This window comes from Lithobates pipiens, unplaced genomic scaffold (assembly GCF_037356315.1).
Source record: "Lithobates pipiens isolate NorthernLeopardFrog02 unplaced genomic scaffold, aLitPip1_a1.2 Scaffold_1, whole genome shotgun sequence".
NCBI classification, from domain to species: domain Eukaryota; kingdom Metazoa; phylum Chordata; class Amphibia; order Anura; family Ranidae; genus Lithobates; species Lithobates pipiens.
The window spans coordinates 57,297,663-57,316,082 of record NW_027507685.1 but is presented as its reverse complement, the minus strand read 5'-3'; the positions used below and the strand labels follow the sequence as shown (position 1 = coordinate 57,316,082).

Here is an 18,420-nt window from a genome sequence, read left to right as displayed (position 1 = left end):
GGTTTAAGATTATTTCAGAAAATCTGCGGATTTTTACCACCCTTCCCATGATGACCACCTATGTCTTTCTTTTGTTAAAGTACCTTCACTGGAGGCCATCATCAATTCATAACTGTAATGCAAGTACGGTATACAGTATCCAGAAGTTGGTACATGGATGGAGGTGTCACCGATTTCCATAGTCTGGTTATGGATATTCTGGCTGCCAGGAGAATATGTGTCGTTACATGACGAAAAGGGTAGGATATGTCCTCTATAGTCAGGTTTAAGAGAGCTAAACCAGGGGTAGATGAAATTTGTATTTTGGTTATGTCTGTTGCTTTGACTGAAAAAGGGGCATATAGTGTGATCCAGGTGTGTCTGGGCACACCCTAATCACCTCATGTGGTGCAGATTTCCTTTGGTATCCAAAGACACCAATGCCCCCTAAGGGGGCTCCTAAAAAATATAGTAAAAAAAAAAAAAAAATAGTAAAAAAAAAAAAATAATAAAAAAAAAACAATGAGACACCAGCCTCTGCCCCACTGACACTGTTCACTGCTCTACTGAGACTGTCAGTATATATACACATGCACATTCATATGCATATGTGGTTGAGCTTTGGGGTGCACACCTTAATGCAATACCTATGACTGGTTTGGACAATTGAAGGTCAATACCACCCTGTGCAGTTGATCACTTTGCTATCTGCTCCTGACAGTGAGCTCCTTCTGTAAGATTAAGAGCATTATACAATGCCTTAGAGACTGATTAGCTCACAGAGGTGTCCCGTCCCTCTCATAGACATGCTGTGCAAGAGATCACACAAAGCAAATATAAAGATAGATTTACCTTACCTATTCCAGATATATTTAAAAACACCTTTATTGATTTTGAATGCATGCATATCATAAAAAATATTTACACAATTATTTATTATCGATTATATTTATAAATGATATTTGCTTGAAGAAAACCTGTCCTATAAGAAATATAATAATATATTTTTTATAAAATAAGTCAATTATCTGGAACAAAGATGCAGATGCAGAATTTTGCTTCACTTTGGTGTGTTGCATATTTTTTCTAGGTCAGTATACTTCTTTCACTAGTCTTGACTCAATTAACAGGACCTCTTAATGACAGTAAAACAAGGAATAATTCAAGATTACCTTGGAATAAGGGAGCAAATCTCCATATTTCAATGGGGCCGAGGCTGGCAAACTGGCCTAGTGAACACTCTAAAAATAATAAAGGTAAACCTGCCAGAGCCAGCATTATTACATAAGGGATCAGGAAGGCACCTAAAACAGATAAGAACAGCAGGTTAACGGTTTTAACACAAATTATTGCAACCATTTAAATAAGTCAATTTAAATTGTGCTAACATCTGCATTGCTTAAAGAAATGATCAACCAGTATGTCAGGCTTAGTGGGTGTTTCAGTAGCATTTAAAGCTACAGTATTAGGTGACCATATACAAGACCTGATAATAGGGGTGCATGGAGCTTTTTTTCTCAGAAAGCAGGTGCAGGAACTCAACCACGAGCCATCCCCCCCCCCCCCCCCCACACACACACACACACCCTCCAAAATTAGTGGGTGTGGTAAAATTTCCTTAATAGTGGGAGGGTCTCAAAGAATCATTAAATATCAGGAGTGCATTACGTGCAGAGTTGGGGGGGGGGGGGGGGGGTAACACAGAGTGCAGGGTTCAGGTTGCACTGAATACAGAGTGCAGAGTTCAGGGGCGCTCTACACACAGACAGGGCTGGATTAAGAACATCATGGGCCTGGTGCTGAGGATTGTGGAGGGGATTTTTATAAAAAATAAATAAATAAATAAATAATGCTAAAATTTGTTGTTATAACAAATGAAATTAAATAGAGAGATGGAGGATGAGAGAGAGAAAGGGATGAGAGAGGGGGGAAGGGTAAGGGAAGGAGGATAAGAGAGAGAGAGAGAGAGAGAGGATGCGCATGTGCATGCGTGGAAGTGACAGCACCACAGCCCGGCCAAGGCAAAAAAAACAAAGGCACAGGTGAAGTTGGAAGCGCCCAGGACCCACCGGATTGATCACAGTGCAGCACTGGAGAGCTCAGTCTGACAGGCAAGTGTACCCTAATGTACTAATATGCTGTGCATACTTGTACATCATGGCAAACCTACCTCAGGGCCTCTAAAAATTAGTAATGTTAGCAAAGTTTACTAAGGCTTTAATATCACAGGTTCCCAGGAACCTCTCAAGGGGCTGCCTACTGACCCGGTGGCCCTTAGGCAGTGGCAACATTTCAAAAATATTTTCATGGACACTTTTTTCCAGTGGTATATTTAGAGTAGCTGATATCCCCTATGTTCCTCTATACATCACAGTAGTAATCACAACATTAAATGAGTACTAATAATGGGCAGAACAAATATGAGGACTGTGAAGTTTTCCTTTGGTTGAACTAACAAAAGTGTTCCTATTCTAGAGCTGGTAACATTGAGGATATTCAATATAAGAACCGTTTTGTGGGTAAGAGGCATAGGGGAGGAGTATGGATGGTATACAAGTGGGAAGTATGTGCAGGTGAGGGAGAGGAATGTGGACGGTATAACAGTGGGCACTATGTACAGGAGAGGAGTGTGGAGGGTATGGCAATGGGAACTATGTACATGACAGCAGTGTGGGGGGTATGACAGTGGTCAGTATGCACAGCAGAGTAGTGTGGGGGTATGACAATGGGCAGTATCCACAGTAGAGGAGTGTGGAGGGTATGGAAGTGGGCACTATGTAGAGACAAGGAGTGTGGGGGGTATGACAGTGGGCAGTATCCACAGTAGAGGAGTGTGGAGGGTATGGCAGTGGGCACTATGTAGAGGCAAGGAGTGTGGGGTTATGACAGTGGGCAGTATGCACAGAAAAGGAGTGTGACAGGTTGATAGTGGCCACTATGTACAGGAGAGGAGTGTGGAAGGTATGCCAGTGGGCAGTATGTACAGGAGAGGAGTGTGGAGGGTATGATGGGGGCAGTATGTACAGAAGAGAAGTGTGGAGGGTGTGATAGGGGCAGTATGTACAGGAGAGGAGTGTGGAAGGTATTATGAGGGCAGTATGTACAGGAGAAGAGTGTGGAGAGAAAGATAGTTGGCAGTATGTACAGGAGAGGAGTGTGGAGAGTATGACAGTGGGCAGTATGTACAGGAGAGGAGTGTGGAGGGTATCACAGTGGGCGGTATATACAGGAGAGGAGTGTGGACAGTATGATACTGAGCAGTATGTACAGGAGACAAGTGTGGAGGGTAAGACAGCGGGCAGTATGTACAGGAGAAGAGTGTGGAGGATATGACAGTGGGCAGTATGTACAGGAGAAGAGTGTGGAGGGTATGACTGTAAGCAGTCTGTACAGTAGAGGAATGTGTAGGGTATGACAATGGGCAGTATGTACAGGAGAGGAGTGTGGAGGGTATGACAGTGAGCACTATGTACAGGTGAGGAGAATTAAGGAATCTGGGAAGGAAAAAAATAAAGGTTTGTGAAAGGATGTTTAGGGACTGCGTAGTGGTGAAGCGGGCCATACATGAATTGAAATTAGGCCAATTAAGCAGAGACCAGCCATAGTCGATCTATGTATGGGCTAGCTGGTTGTACACAAGTCAATCTATATATACTTGAGTATAACCAGCCTGACAGGTTTTTCTCAAAACAATCAGTGCTGCTAGCAACACTGATCGTTGTATTGTGTGGGTAGGGAAGGTTCCCCACTGACAGAACACAATAACACTGCAGGAGTGATTCCCCCATCCACAGGTCAGCAGGTGAGAAGGTGTGTGTGGGGACAGGCTGGGGAGGGAGGTCTGTCAGCAGGGAGGGTGTGAGGTGGTCATGGGGGGATATCAATCAGCGGGTGGGGGGGGGGGGGTAACTGGGAGTGATATCTTTTGGAGTAGTGTCTGTCATCTTCAGGTTGGGAATGGGAGATGGTCACCTATGATATAAGTTGAAGGGAGTGGCTAACATTTGAATTGGCTGAGGAGTGACCTGGTTGATGGGGAGTATGAAATGGATGATGTGTTTCACATTTCTTTCACATTTGCAGTAATGCTTACTGCCCTCTTAAAAGTGATCAGTGGTGTATTGCTTTTAAACGAGTCAGCAGCTGACAGGCATTCATGAGGTGCTACTGCCACTTTTTTTTTTACCATTGCTGAATGGTAGTTTTACATTGTTGGACTATGCTGCTACTGCGAGCAAGTTTGGCAAACTCTGCAGGCTCCAAGCTGTCCATTGAGCTCAGTGTCTAAACTGGCCACTCTGTATGTAGCTTCTGACAGGCTGCACAAGGAGCCCTGTATCTCAGGACCATGGGTGATAGGAGCCCCAAATTTTGATCAGTAGTGGGATGGACCTTCAGCTACCTACCTCCTAAATCTGGGCTTTATGTGGTCGCCGAGCCACAACCCTCAAAGTCGATCGTTTGTTGTTTTTTTTTTTTTAAATGGTCCTATCTTAAGGTAACGGGCCTGGAGCTGCAGCTCCAATAGCCCCTATGTTAATTCAGCCCTGAGTGCAGGATTCAGCCTTCTTCCACAACTGCTAACCTCTGCATTCCCCATCCACAGCTCACTTTCACCCCTCTTCAGCTCTGACCTCTGCATGCAACCCCCTCTACTGCCCACATATTCTCCCCCCTTCCTTAAAAAGCTCCACCATCTTCCACTTTACTTTTGCTGCTGTATTAAGATAAAGCATGCAGCCGGCTCTAGTACCTACCCAAACACTGTAGGTGGCTCCACCTCTCTCACTTGCAGGGAGACCATCCATTGGGGGTGCAGACATCCTCATTCCACACCAGCACCTGCACCTCCCTTGTTTTGATCCTATACTCAGTTGGAGCCATTCAGGAGATCAGATCTACGGAAGCCGTTGAGAGTCAAGCTGTCACTTGTAAACACAAAAGCCGGACTTCTGTGTTTACAGGTGATAGTGGTGAGCAGGGAGCAGAGGTACTGAGCCAGAGGTGGTGCAACTGAGTTCCCACAAGTTCCAGCTGAAAAAAAGCCCTGGTGATGCAACAGAATCCGTTATTGACAACAACATTCTAGACCATGCACACAGGGCTGTTTTAAAGCCTAACTCCAACCAACTTTGTTTTTATTTTTTATTTTTGCATAGAGTGGGAAAGAGTTTAATAGGAGTTTCCCTTAAGAGAAAATATTAAAAGTCAGCAGCTACAAATACTTACATTTTTTTTTCCCAAATGTTTTTTATTAATTTTTTTAGAAATTTTAAGCATTTTTTTTGGTGTGTGGAACACCACTTTAAGTCTTATTCATGTTTGTGACCTTACTGAGACAATTTCCCCTCCCTCCCTGTTACTGTGACACCTGTAAAAAATTTGTTTGTAGGTGTCAATACAACAGGGAAGCACAAACAGCTATAAAATATTAGTAGAAATTCTATCCATTTTCCATTGTATAAAATTATTTGCATATGTAGCACTAATCCCTGAAGGAGCTGCTGGTTAGATTGGGCTTACCGTTACCTTGTTTTTTCTCAATTCACGTCTAGGGGTGTCCCATGCTAAATGACCCAGTAACTTCAGAGACTGACGACAGATCCACTTAAATGGATTTTATTAGCAAAAACGTAGACAATGAACAGTCTCTTAAAATGGGATCAGAGGGTTGGGAAGGAAGTTCAGGTACTCTTGGTGTCAAAGTCAATATTGAAGAACTTGCTTACTTTGACTGCATCCAGAGAATAGCCATTCACAACTGGATGTTCACTCAAGTTGGACAGTCCCTCTATCACAAGGCCTAGCAGCCAACAAGGTGCTTACTTGGGAACAAGTCTCTGCCAGAGACGTTGTTGTAGAACATACAAAGATAAGTCTCTGCCACAGACGTTGTTGTAGAACACGTAGGAAAACTAAACTTGTAGAACACTCATGTGATACCTGGATCTTTCAGCCAGCTTGGCGATATCCACGAGATCGGATTCTCTTGGGTACTTCCTCTCCTCCAGGCTCTTGCTAAGAAACCAAACCATACGTGGCCTTCTTCTGAAGAGTCCTCCCCTGGATAGCATGAAGTCAGTGGGTCTCTACCAAACCGGAGACGGCACCCAAACACCTCAGAATCCTCCTTTAGTTTCCTTGCCTCAGGCTAGCCAGCCCAGAGACAACAAGATCGGGTGGATCCGCACCCCAGGCCATAGCCTTCCTGGGGTGGTGATGAGTGCTCTTGTAGTCCATTGGTGTGCCCTTCTGCTTACAAACAGAAGACCCATACAAAGATATGGGCTGAATGCCGGAGGACATGTCTACCGACAGGAGCCCACATTGCATCTGTGATCTACTGAACACATGTGCAATGTTTTCCAGGCTCCTGCTAGACAAGATAATAAATGCCCTTTTTTTAATGCAAAAAATATTTGCATTTATTATTTTTCCATAAGGCTGGGTTCACACCGCTGCGGGGGGAGAACCGGATGTGATTCGCACAGCAAATCACATCCGATCTCCGTAGCGCTGCGAGTTCAGCCATACAGATAGTATGGCTGAACTCGCAGCGGTCCCGCAGCAAACTCGCACGGGACCCTTTTTTGGGTCCGCAACGGAATCGGATCGCATGGGGGTTCACACCATGCGATCCGATTCCTGTGCGAGTCGGCAGATCGCACTGCGATATGCGGACGGATCTGGGGGTGTCATTAACATATCATTGACACCCCCAGCCGTCCGCATAGGGCAGTGTGAACTGCCGGCGGGAGGTATGCGATGCGGGAAAACGCCGCGGATTCGCGGCGTTCCCGCATCGCAGCAATGTGAACCTAGCCTAAAGGTGATCTTATCCTTTAATGGGCTACATTCTGACCTTGGATAGGCTATTTGTTAATAGTTTCAGCCCGGGTATTATTTTAGAATTTTTTATACAACTATAAAATGTAGATATAGGAGACATGAAACAAAATCAGCAGTGATGACTACGCATTTTAGAAAGTTAACTTGTAAACAAATAACGGCAAAAAAGAAGACAATAAAAGTTTAATAAAATGACCCTAACAAGGAACATGACAATGCTTTGATCCAGCCTGTTTACTGTGAAGTTTATGTATCAAGGCAAACAGAAAGCACAATTGAGGAAATGCAATGACTAATTTTCATTCTTTGGATGTGAAATGTGAAAAAAAAATGAAAGCACCCCACTGGATAACAAAAAGCTGCATATTTTGTATATTTTGATGAATATTAATATATTTCATAAAAATCTATGCCAACATTGACTCCTTTTTTTCATGTTTTTTCCAGACAATTTTTTATTTGCATTTTTTTTAACTTAATTATCTGTTTGATTACTATAAGCAGCAAGAACAGTTTTTTCATTCAGACACTTGGGAAAGTACTGTATGTAAGCATATCTTTCTGTGTGCAAGGGAATTACTGTACACAGAATATATATGTTTTTTTAAAAAACTATTCTACACCCACTTAGTCATGGAATTCAGCAGACAATGTATTCTTTACAGTACCTCCACCATGTTTGTACGCGAGATATGGAAATCTCCAGACGTTTCCAAGTCCTACGGCGTACCCCACTAAAGACAACAAGTAATCTGTTTTGCTAGACCAAAACTCTCGTTCTGGATTTTCATTTGTGCTGTTCACACTTGTGTTATCCTGAAAAAGAAAAAATAAAGTTGAAGCACGTTAAATGTATGACATAATTACAAAAAAAACCCACTGAAAACAAAAGAAAAAACAATTGCGTAAATATTAATTTTAATTATCCAGTCATGTACAGATGGTTGGGTATTTAAAGTGAACAGGAAATAGCTTTTCACTTGCTTGGCTAACAAGTACTGATTAAACTGTATTTTGCATGTATGGATTGAAGATAGGCTTATCATTTAGTGCATATAGAAATGATACAGTAATATGGGTTAATTATTTGTCCCATTTAAATGTAACAAACTATAACACAAAAGATTCCATCATAAATCCAGTTTAAAACTTTTTTTCCCTTCTAATTCTAGCAAAGGAGGGAGGGAAGGAGGGGAGGTTATATGTGCCCCCCCCCCCCCCCCCCAAGAAAAAATTCAAACCTAAGAATTGCATTAGGCTGTGGAACTGAACTGACTGACTGTGACAATAACAAATTCAATTGAAATCACAAATGTACTCCAATCCGAATTATCAAACAAATTTGAAAATTTAATTTATTTACCCATGGGCTCAAACTACTATCGCTTCATGTAACATCATCCGATTGCACCGAATGAAACAAATGCACTCGTTGTTAAGTTCCTTATGACTTTCTTTTGGATTCGTTGACATTTGTTACTATGTCTAGTCAGCGATTTGTATACATCCAAATCTCAGAAAAACACATTTTCATCCGAAAAATCTGGGCACTGAACAAAGCACTAGGGACAAAAGGGATGTGAAATAATTTGATATAGTAATTTAATCTTACAGATTACAGTGTACTTTATGTGTTATGTATTTTGCACTTTTTGAATTTGCAGCCGGGCTTGCAGTGATTGGAGCCCAGCACACAGTACATCGGGTGGAGGACACAGCCTACGGACATGGGAGGGACATCGCAGGATCCTGGGGACAAGTAACTTTGCCTGCAATCTCGAGTGTGACTCAGAGTTACCGCATTTAGTAGTGAAAATTCACCCTGAGCCATACTTGGGAATACTGCCAGGGAGGTTAAGAATGTTCCAATAAAGGGTTTAGTTATTTAGCAAAGTGAAAGTTCACTTAGCTTACAAAAAAGGTGAAGCTATGTTCACTTTGAATAACCAATCATGTGCAAGGGCAATAAAAAAACTGTATTTTTTTATACATGATTGGATGATTGACGTGAACACAACTTAAAGCCTGGTACACACTATGACATTATTGGATTAATGATTGTCCATTTTCTTTGCATGCTAGTCTCCATATCAGAAATGAAGAGGTTACTAAAGTCAATAAAATTCTCGTACGACAGAATAAAAATTTGGAAATGATTTAATGTGTTGTATTGTGTTTGCACTGTATTTTCAGACAAAAACTGTACTGATGAAATGAAAATACTAGCTCGTACGAGATAAATTCTGTTTGTCCGTTTGGATAATCTTGGACAAAAGCTGCATACTAACGATCTGATTATTGCACAATCGCTTCAAAAGTGGTATTTTTCCTACAATTTTCTGATCGTGTGTACTAGGCTTTAGTGTACACACAATTTATAAAGTGAACATGCCTAATCCCATTAACCCTATAGTCTATAATTGGCCAAAGTCAACTTAAAGCTGTAGTAAAGGTTTAAAAAAAAAAAAAAAAACCTGCAAGGTAAAGGCATAGGGGGTTATTTATGAAAAGGAGAAACCACTTTGCACTACAAGTGCACTTGGAAGTGCAGTCACTGCAGATCTGAGGGAAAGATCTGAAATGAGGGGAAGCTCTGCTGATTTTATCATCCAATCATGTGCAAGCTAAAATTCTGTTTTTTATTTTCCTTGCATGTCCCCCTTAGATCTACAGTGACTGCATTTCCAAGTGCACTTTCAAATGCACTTGCGGTGCACTTGTAGTGCAAAGTGGGTTTGCCTTTCATAAATAACCCCCACAATGTCCTAGTATGTATTTCATACTAGGACATTATGAAAGACTTACTTTGAAGTTAAGCCTTCCATTGGCACACTTTCACCGCTGCAGAGGCTACATCTTCTCCTAGTCTTCCTCCCAAGATCACGGGCTGCAGCCTCTTCAAATACGTCACTCCTGCACATGCGCTCGGGAGTCACAGTCGTGGCACAGGGCCATGCCATTCCATTCCTTCAGAGCCCATGTTCTGGTGCCATCACTGGCTGTTGCTCCCTAAAATATCTCCTAAACTGTGCATGTTTAGGAAATATTAATTTAACTTGCAGGTAAGCTTTATTATAAGCTTACCTGTAATTAAAGATAAATATAGTGCATTTACTACCACTTTAATAGTAGATTCATTCAATGCATAGTGCATAGTCGAATGATCAATTGTATTGCTCTCCTGCAGTAATCCATCACCTTATTACCATTACAGTGACAGTTTAGAAAGAGATGGTATATACTATAATCTAGTTGAAAAAAAAAACATTTAGGCTAGGTTCACACTGATGCTGTGCAAGTTTATTCAGATTTCTAGTGCAAATTCAACGAGCACTAGTGATGGACGAACTTCCAACGGGACGTTTCGCGAACGCGGCCAAAAGTTCACGAACCGCAAAGTTTGCAGCGGACACCATTGACTTTAATGGCAGGCAAACCTTAAAAACCTACAGGTCATATTTTCAGCCACAAAATAATTACTAGCTGTGCACACATAGTCCCACCACATGGACACTGACATAACAAAAGTATTAAGTGAATCTGAGATCGACAACGACAAGCATTCTTTTTTTATCTGTGAAATTTTGACAATTCAGGAGCGCATGAAGGCCATGGAGGAGAGGCAAGGTCAAGGCAGGCTATGAAGGGGGTGCATGAGATGATCAGTGCTACAGTCAGGGCAGCACAGTCCTGTGCCAGTGTCCCAGTGTGCCAACCTGTGCTTGAGCCCCTCCCTCTGCCCGGCCCTTACCCCCACCTATGCAGGGCTCCACCGCGGTGGTCCAGAGGTGCCAGTCCAGTGCTGATCCTCAGCCATGGTGCTGGCACTGCCTGCTGATTGGCTTCTCCATTGCTATCTACCTCACTGTCTGACACCAGCATTGAGATAGAACACTGACACCAGCACCATGATAGAGAGCACTGACACCAGCACCGAGAAAGAGAGCACTGACATCATCACTGTGATAGAGAACACTGACACCAGCACCAAGATAGAGAGCACTCACATCATCACTGTGATAGAGAGCACTGACATCAGCACTGAAATAGAGAGAACTGACATCAGCACCGTGATAGAGAGCACTGACACCAGCACCGAGATAGAGAGCACTGACACCAGCACCATGATAGATCGCACTGACACCAGCACCGAGATAGAGAGCACTGATACCAGCACCGAGATAGAGAGCACTGACACCAGCACCGAGATAGAGAGCACTGACACCAGCACCATGATAGAGAGCACTGACACCAGCACTGAGATAGAGAGCACTGACACTACACCAGCACCGTGATAGAGAGCACTGAGACCACACCAGCATCGAGATAGAGAGCACTGACACCACACCAGCACCATGCTAGAGAGCACTGACACCAGCACCGTGATAGAGAGCACTGACACCAGCACCTTGATAGAGAGTACTGAGACCACACCAGCACCGTGATAGAGAGCCCTAACACCACACCAGCACCGTGATAGAGAGCACTGACACCAACACTGAGATAGAGAGCACTGACACCACACCAGCACCGAGATAGAGAGCACTGACACCACACCAGCAGAGAGATAGAGAGAGGGCACTGACACCAGCACCAAGATAGAGAGCACTGACAGCAGCACTGATACCAGCAACTCGCTGCAGGACCCAAAAATATGACACCGCTCAACCTCTTCAAACAGGAGGGTACGGTGTGCTTTTTTTGTACAAGTAAGTGAGCCAAAGGTAGAAAAAAGGTCTGTGTGCTCGATTAAATAAATTCACACCTCATATCAGAAGTCACCAACACATCTTCAAACCTCCCTCTTCTTGCAGGCGCTCTTGGATTGGTACCCGCAACTCTTTCTCTGGGAGTGGGAATTCCTCCTCTGCCAGCGCACTCAAAAGCAGAATGCAGCATTTCTCGAAGCAAGGAATGGAAGTGCCCCATTCCGTCAGCCCTCTGTGACGGTGGTAACATTTCTGCCATTTTGTGTTTGTACCGGGGGTCTAAATATGTTACCACCCAGTACTGGTCCTTGACCCTTATGCTTTTTATACGGAGTCCCTGTTAAAACACTGGAGCATGAAGGCCCCCATTTGCACTAAACTGGAAGCGGTGTGGTGGCCTGGCTCCTGCTCATCATCCAGGATAATGTCGTCCTCCTCGTTCTCCTCTCCCCATCCACGCACAACAACAGGGATCCCAGAAAGGTTTAAAGCATGCTCTTCTTGCTCTTCCTCATCCGCCCGGCACATCCTCCTCTGACTCCTCTTCAGACTCCTGTTGTTGACTTGTCTCAGATAGAGTAGCCCCCCTGGGAATTCATCCAGCATTGCGACTTCCTCATCTTCCTGCTCCTGCTCCTCCACAGCTTGATCAATGTCACAACGCAATGCATGCTCCATAAAGAAGGCATAAGGTACCATGTCACTGATGGCGCCATGGCTGTGACTGACCAGTTTGGTGATCTCATCAAATGGCCACAGAAGTCTGTATGCGTCATGCATGAGCAGCCACTGGCGTGGTAAAAAAACCAAGCTCCCCAGAACCTGTTCTGCCTCAGAGTTCATACAGGTAGTCGTTAACTGCACGTTTCTGCTGGAGCAGCCTATCAAGCATATAGAAGGTTGAGTTCCATCGCGTCGGGCAATCGCAAATAAGATCTCTGACCGGCAGATTGTGTCGCCGCTGAATGTCATCAAGGCGAGCCATGGCCGTGTAAGATCTTCTGAAATGGGCCGAGATTTTCCTTGCCTGCCGCAAGATGTCCTGGACCCCAGGGTATTGGACAACGAAACGCTGCACGACCAAGCTTAAGATGTGTGCCATGCATGGCACGTGTGTAATTTTACCCTGTTTCAATGCGCTAAGCAGATTGGCACTGTTGTCACACACCACTTTACCAACTGTCAAATTGAGCGGTGTTAGCCACTGATCTGCCTGTGAACACAAAGCTGAAAGGAGTGCAGGGCCAGTGTGGCTCTTGGCTTCCAGGCACAACAGACACAGCATAGCATGGCAATGTCTCACCTGGCATGTTGAATAGGTTCTGGGGAGCTTGGGCGACGCAGCGGAAGAGACGCTATCAGCAGAAAAGGAGGAGTCAGCCGAGGAGGAGAGGGAGGAGGATGGAGTAGGAGGAGGAGAAGAAGAGGCAGGCCTGCATGCAATTCGTGGCGGTAAAACCAAATCTACACGGGTGCCACGGGTTACATGCTTGACGGCCGTCAGAAGGTTCACCCAGTGGGCAGTAAAAGTGATATACCTTCCCTGCCCGTGTTTGCTAGACCACGTGTCTGTGGTCAGATGTATCTTGGCACCGACACTGTGTGCCAGAGATACATTCACTTGCCACTGAACATGGCCATATAGCTCTGGGATGCCCTTCTGTGAGAAATACTTCCTTCCTGGGACCTTCCATTGTGGTGTTCCAATGGCCACAAATTTTTGAAAGGCCTCCGAGTCCACCAGTTTATATGGCAGTAGTTGGCGGGCTATCAGTTCTGACAAGCCAGCCGTCAACCGTTGGGCAAGAGGGTCATCCGGCGTCATAATTTTTTTACGCTCAAACATTTGACCCATGGAAGCCTGCCTTTTTGCAGATGGCAGCTCATGTGCCTTCTTTTTTTTTTTTTAACCAAGAAAAGGTTTATTGAGCAGATGCAAAAAAAAGATTACATAGGAGTAGTCAAACCTAGAACGGTGCAACAGGCACCAAACAACAGAGAAAGAAGGATACATTCCATATCTGACACAGCATAATAAGAGCACAATATTCACATTACCATGTCCATCAGTAATACACATAGAGATACTGCAAATAAACCGTCCAGGCATGCCCAGGGGAGAGGCAGCAAGTACACCAACCAGAATGATCCCAAAGGGCTAGTCCTCGCAGCTGTCTGCACTCTCCAGCCACCTATCCCACACTTTATTGAATTTTAGCGGGCACCCTCTGTTGGAGTATATAATTTTTTTGAAGGGCAGAGTGCGGTTAACAGCCACCTTCCACTGCTGGAACGTAGGAGGATCCGGCCTAAGCCACAATTGCGCTATCTGCATCCTAGCAGCAAAAAGTGTCTCCTGTAAAAAGGTACGTAAGTATTTGCTTTCCTCCTGAAGGGGGAGGAGTCCAAGTACACACTGGCGTGGGCAGAGCGTGAGAGGAGAACCCATATGATCATGCAGAAATTGTACAATCTGTGCCCAGTACCTGTGAACGGGGGGGCAGGTCCAGATGAGGTGGAAAAACGTGCTATTTCTGTCGCCACACCTGGGGCATGTAGGGTCAAAGTCAGGCTTATATTTGGCAAGGCGGTTGGGAGTCAAATAGGAACGGTGCAATACATAAAGGTGGGTCAGTCTGTCAGACAATTTAGGGGATACCTCAGTCGACACTGCCAGCATCTCCTCCCACTGATCATCCTCCACCCGCCCAATGTCAGCCTCCCACCTAGCTTTGAGAGTATACGCATGAGTTGTAGCCCGGGGAGTGAGTAAGTACATGTACAAGGTAGAAATAAGTTTTCGGGAATCCTCACCAAAAAGCAACTTTGCCAGTGGGAGGTCCGCAAGAGCAGGGGGAGCAGTCCGAAATTGCGTCTGCAGGGCGTGACGTACCTGCAGGTATCGAAAAAACAGGTGATTAGGGAGGCCAAATTCCTCCCTAAGGGCCTGGAATGTCTTGACGCCCCGAGTAGTAAGGAGTTGGGATAGAAATACTATACCTCTGCATATCCACACCTTATAGTCCGGGACCTGCAACAGCTCAGGTAATGCAGGATTATCCCAAAGGGGCGTATGCGCGTGTAAGGAGGGAGCCCCAGTTCTGGACATCGCCGTCAGCCATACCTGGCAGTGGTGTGTGAGCATGCCGCGGCCAGGCCCCGAGCGACGGACATTTTTGTGTTTACAGAAAACAATTTGGAAGGGATGCGCGATCACGTCCGTCGCCGTGGTGCATACCAGATACAAGTACCGCATCTTATCGTATGTGTTGAGATAATAAAAGTGGGAAAGCTGGGAGGCCAGGTAATACGTTTCCAAATCAGGCAGCGCAACGCCCCCAAGGCGGACCGGACATTTGAGGGTCTGCCAGGCCAATTTGTGCCTGGAAGAGCCCCAAACAAACGAGTTAAGGATCGATTCCATGTCACGGAACAGGTGAGATGGCACCTGAAGCGGGGCATGCCAAAACAGATACAATAATTTAGGGAGGATAATCATTTTAATAAGACCCAGGCGGCCCATAACCCCAAGAGGGAGCCTGGACCACACCTGGGTCTTCTGTTTCAATAGAGAAAAAATAGGTGCGATATTAAGGCCAACATAGTCCGCCGGGGAGCGAGAGCAGCTCATGTGCCTTCTTAAGGCGGTCCTCCCTAGGTGAGTGTTGGGCTTACCGTGACTTATGCGTTGACTGCAAAGATTGCAGATGGCAACACTATTGTCAGCAGTGGACACGTTAAAAAAAAAAACATGTGCCGGCGTCCTGGGAGCACCAGATGTGACCGTATATGGTTGATGCCTCACTCCTTATACATTAGCAGTCTGCTTTGTCCCTCCTGTGCAATCTAAGTTCCGCCTTCTTCTCCTCCCTATCTGCTGGTCCATATCTCCCTCTGAACTCCTCTCCTCTTCCTCTCTTGTTGGCACCCACGTGACATCATTAGACACGTCATCATCAACGTCACCTTCCCCACCGCTATAATTAGAGATCTCGGAGTAGGCAGCAACATCAGGGACCAACCTCCTCCTTGGGCTGATCTAGGTACTGTCGTCAGACTGCTGAGTGGCGGTGGTTGCTACCTCTTCTTCCTGATCCAATGTCAAGAATGTCTGCGCATCCGAAATGTATTGTGATGGATCAGAAAATAATTCCTCTGACTCAATCGGAAGGTATATGGTGGTGGTGTTGGTGGTAGTGTCTTTGGGGGTGCACACAGCAGAGAGTGAAGAGAGTGCAGATCGAGAGGATGAGGAGGGTGCAGAAGAGTAAGGCTGAGTGAGCCACTCAACCAAGTCTGATGCGTCCTTTGACGTAATCGCATGCACCTTGTGCAATTTGCCACTTTGGCTCAAGGCTGTTGCTTCTGCCCTACCCCTGCCACCCCTGCGGAAGGGCCTGCCTCTTCCTCTGCCTGTCATTTTTTAAATGATCCTGTGACAAAAGTCTCTAGAGAAGTGCAGTATGTATGTGGAAGAAGGTATATGACACCCTGCTTCAATCTGTCATTTTTGGGGGCCACTGGTCTATTACACCAGTTATAATACTTTTAATTGCGTTTGTCACTCTTTGTAGTATCACTGCAGAACCGCTAAGCAGTCACAATGCTGCACAGTGGAAATGCACTATACTATGCTTTCTATATGTGCAAGTATTTTATACGTGTATTACACACCTATATACTGCACACCAAATAGTAAACCTATACCAGTCCTTAAAAGGACCTTTGTGGACCTAGTAGCTAGTGATTTGCAGACTGTCCCTCAGTCCCTACACTGATAAAAGACAGCTGCAGAATTGGTCAGCAGTCAAGTATAATAGGCTTTCTATATTTGAAAGAAAGTATATTATACGTGTAAAACCCTATTTACTGTATACCTATACCAGTCCTTAAAAAGACCTTTGTGGACCTAATAGTAATAGCTAGTGATTAAACTGACTGTCCCTGCTCCACACAGCGTCCTGCCCCTACACTGACAAAAGACAGATGCAGAATCGGTCAATAGTGCACTCAGCAATCAGCAGCACAGCAGTCAGCAGCAGTGTATCAGAACCCTATATACTGTACACCTATACCAGTCCTTAAAATAACTTTTGTGGACCTAATAGCTAGGGATTTGTGTCACTACAGTCTGTCCCTGCTCCACACAGCAACCTCTCCCTACACTCACAAAAGACAGAATGTAAAATGGCTGCCAGATCAGGTCTATTTATAAGATAGGGGGAATGTCCAATTGTCCACGTGCTGAAATGTCTCAATTGGCTGTCCTGTACCCCATGATGGATGTGTCATCATGGGTCAAAGTTCTTTCACAATGTAAACGCATATGTCCGCCGCGAGAACAGCTGCAGAAGTCCGCCGGTTTGGCAAATCGCGAACACGCAAAATTCGCCACGAACCAACCGCCGGGCGAACCGCAAGGCCATCCCTAATGAGCACTTTCATTGCAATTCAGATGTGGTTCAGCTGAGATTGCAATGCATTTTTCATGCAATTTGGATTCAAGCCCTGGGTTCTCTTTCTCTGTCCCTTTTAACTGGCTTTTAACTGGAATCTGTCCAAAAACAAAAACACCAAATGCTCATAGTCATAAAGTAAAGAGCTGATGTTAGTACTCTCTGAATCCCAACTTTCCAAGCAGTTTTATATTACATTTTATTGAAGACAAGTAAATTCTTTGAATTTAATAGCTGATGGTTTTCTTTTCAAATTATTCCATTAGTACGTTTAGTGCATATAGCAATAACACAGCAATATGTGTTAATTATTTGTTCCAATTAAATGTAACAAACTATAACACAAAAGTTTCCATCATAAATCTAATTTATTCTTTATTTTTCAAAATTTTCCGATATTGTACCCATTTACAAAAAATACAATAAATACATCATACTTTCTACAATACATACCCCCTACCCCCCCCCCCCATACCCTCCCTCCCCCTCCCTATACCCATGCTCTCAGTCGATCCTTCCGATAATATTTCTTACTAACATTCTAGCAGTTTCATGTACCTTTCAGTTTTCTCAAATTGCAACCATTGCCGCCACTTATTATAGTACTTCCCTATTGAACGCTCTGATTTATACATTGACTCTTCGATGTGCCTTATCCGCTCTAATCTTTCTACCCACTCCTTCATCAAGGGAGGGTCCTGTTTTTTCCATCTTAGCAGTATCAGTCCCTTAGCTGAATTCAATAAACAAGGGGTGAGAGAGTGACTATACTCCCTCTCTCCTTTTTCAGAGTCATGAAAAAGGCACATCCATCATAAATCAAGTTGAAAAAGTTTTTTCCCTTCTAATCCTAGCACGGAAGGAAGGAAGGTCATATTTATAGATCACATTGCATTGAAAAATTAAATCTTGACACTGGTTAGATAAATCCTAACAAATGCACTAAAAAAAATGTACAGAAGATAAATTATTTGAAAATGACTTACATTAGTTTTTGTTGACTTTTTCCTACAGCATTTTAAAAATCCTGGTAGCGCTATATTTCCCATGTCCTCTTTTTAAGTAGTTAGCAAGTCCCTTGTTGTAACCTCTTTGTTGTACTGTAATGGAGTGATGTAAAGTTAAACAAGACAGGTAGCATATAATTAAGGAATGTAAAAATTAACTTCTTGTGATTACTCGATCAGGCCACTACAGGAAACCTAGATCACAATAGGATTGAACAACATTCATGGCTCTGCAAATATTTAAAGTGAATTACCCAAAGCCACCTAGAATTGCTGTAGCTCTACTGTGAAACAATTCTAAATACTAAGTTCTCCTCCTAGAACACAATTATATATCCGTGACAAAAGTGGCCCCACCTTAAATGAGCAGCTCTTTCAACATTATGTGGTAATTATTATTTTTGAATATGAATTGGATCC

At 44.2% G+C, this 18,420-nt stretch overlaps 1 pseudogene across 1 annotated transcript in view; it reads right to left on the bottom strand.

The window, feature by feature from the left end:
- Window positions 1-18,042, bottom strand: part of LOC143923765 (sodium- and chloride-dependent neutral and basic amino acid transporter B(0+)-like) — an 85,768-nt pseudogene extending 67,726 nt beyond the window's left edge. Inside the window, exons 1-3 of the transcript XR_013261781.1 lie at window positions 17,980-18,042; window positions 7,497-7,644; window positions 1,152-1,283 (exon numbers count right to left, since the gene is read on the bottom strand). The product of XR_013261781.1 is annotated as a sodium- and chloride-dependent neutral and basic amino acid transporter B(0+)-like (transcript). The remainder of the gene's footprint in view (window positions 1-1,151; window positions 1,284-7,496; window positions 7,645-17,979) is intronic.
- Between the last annotated feature and the right edge of the window lie 378 nt (window positions 18,043-18,420).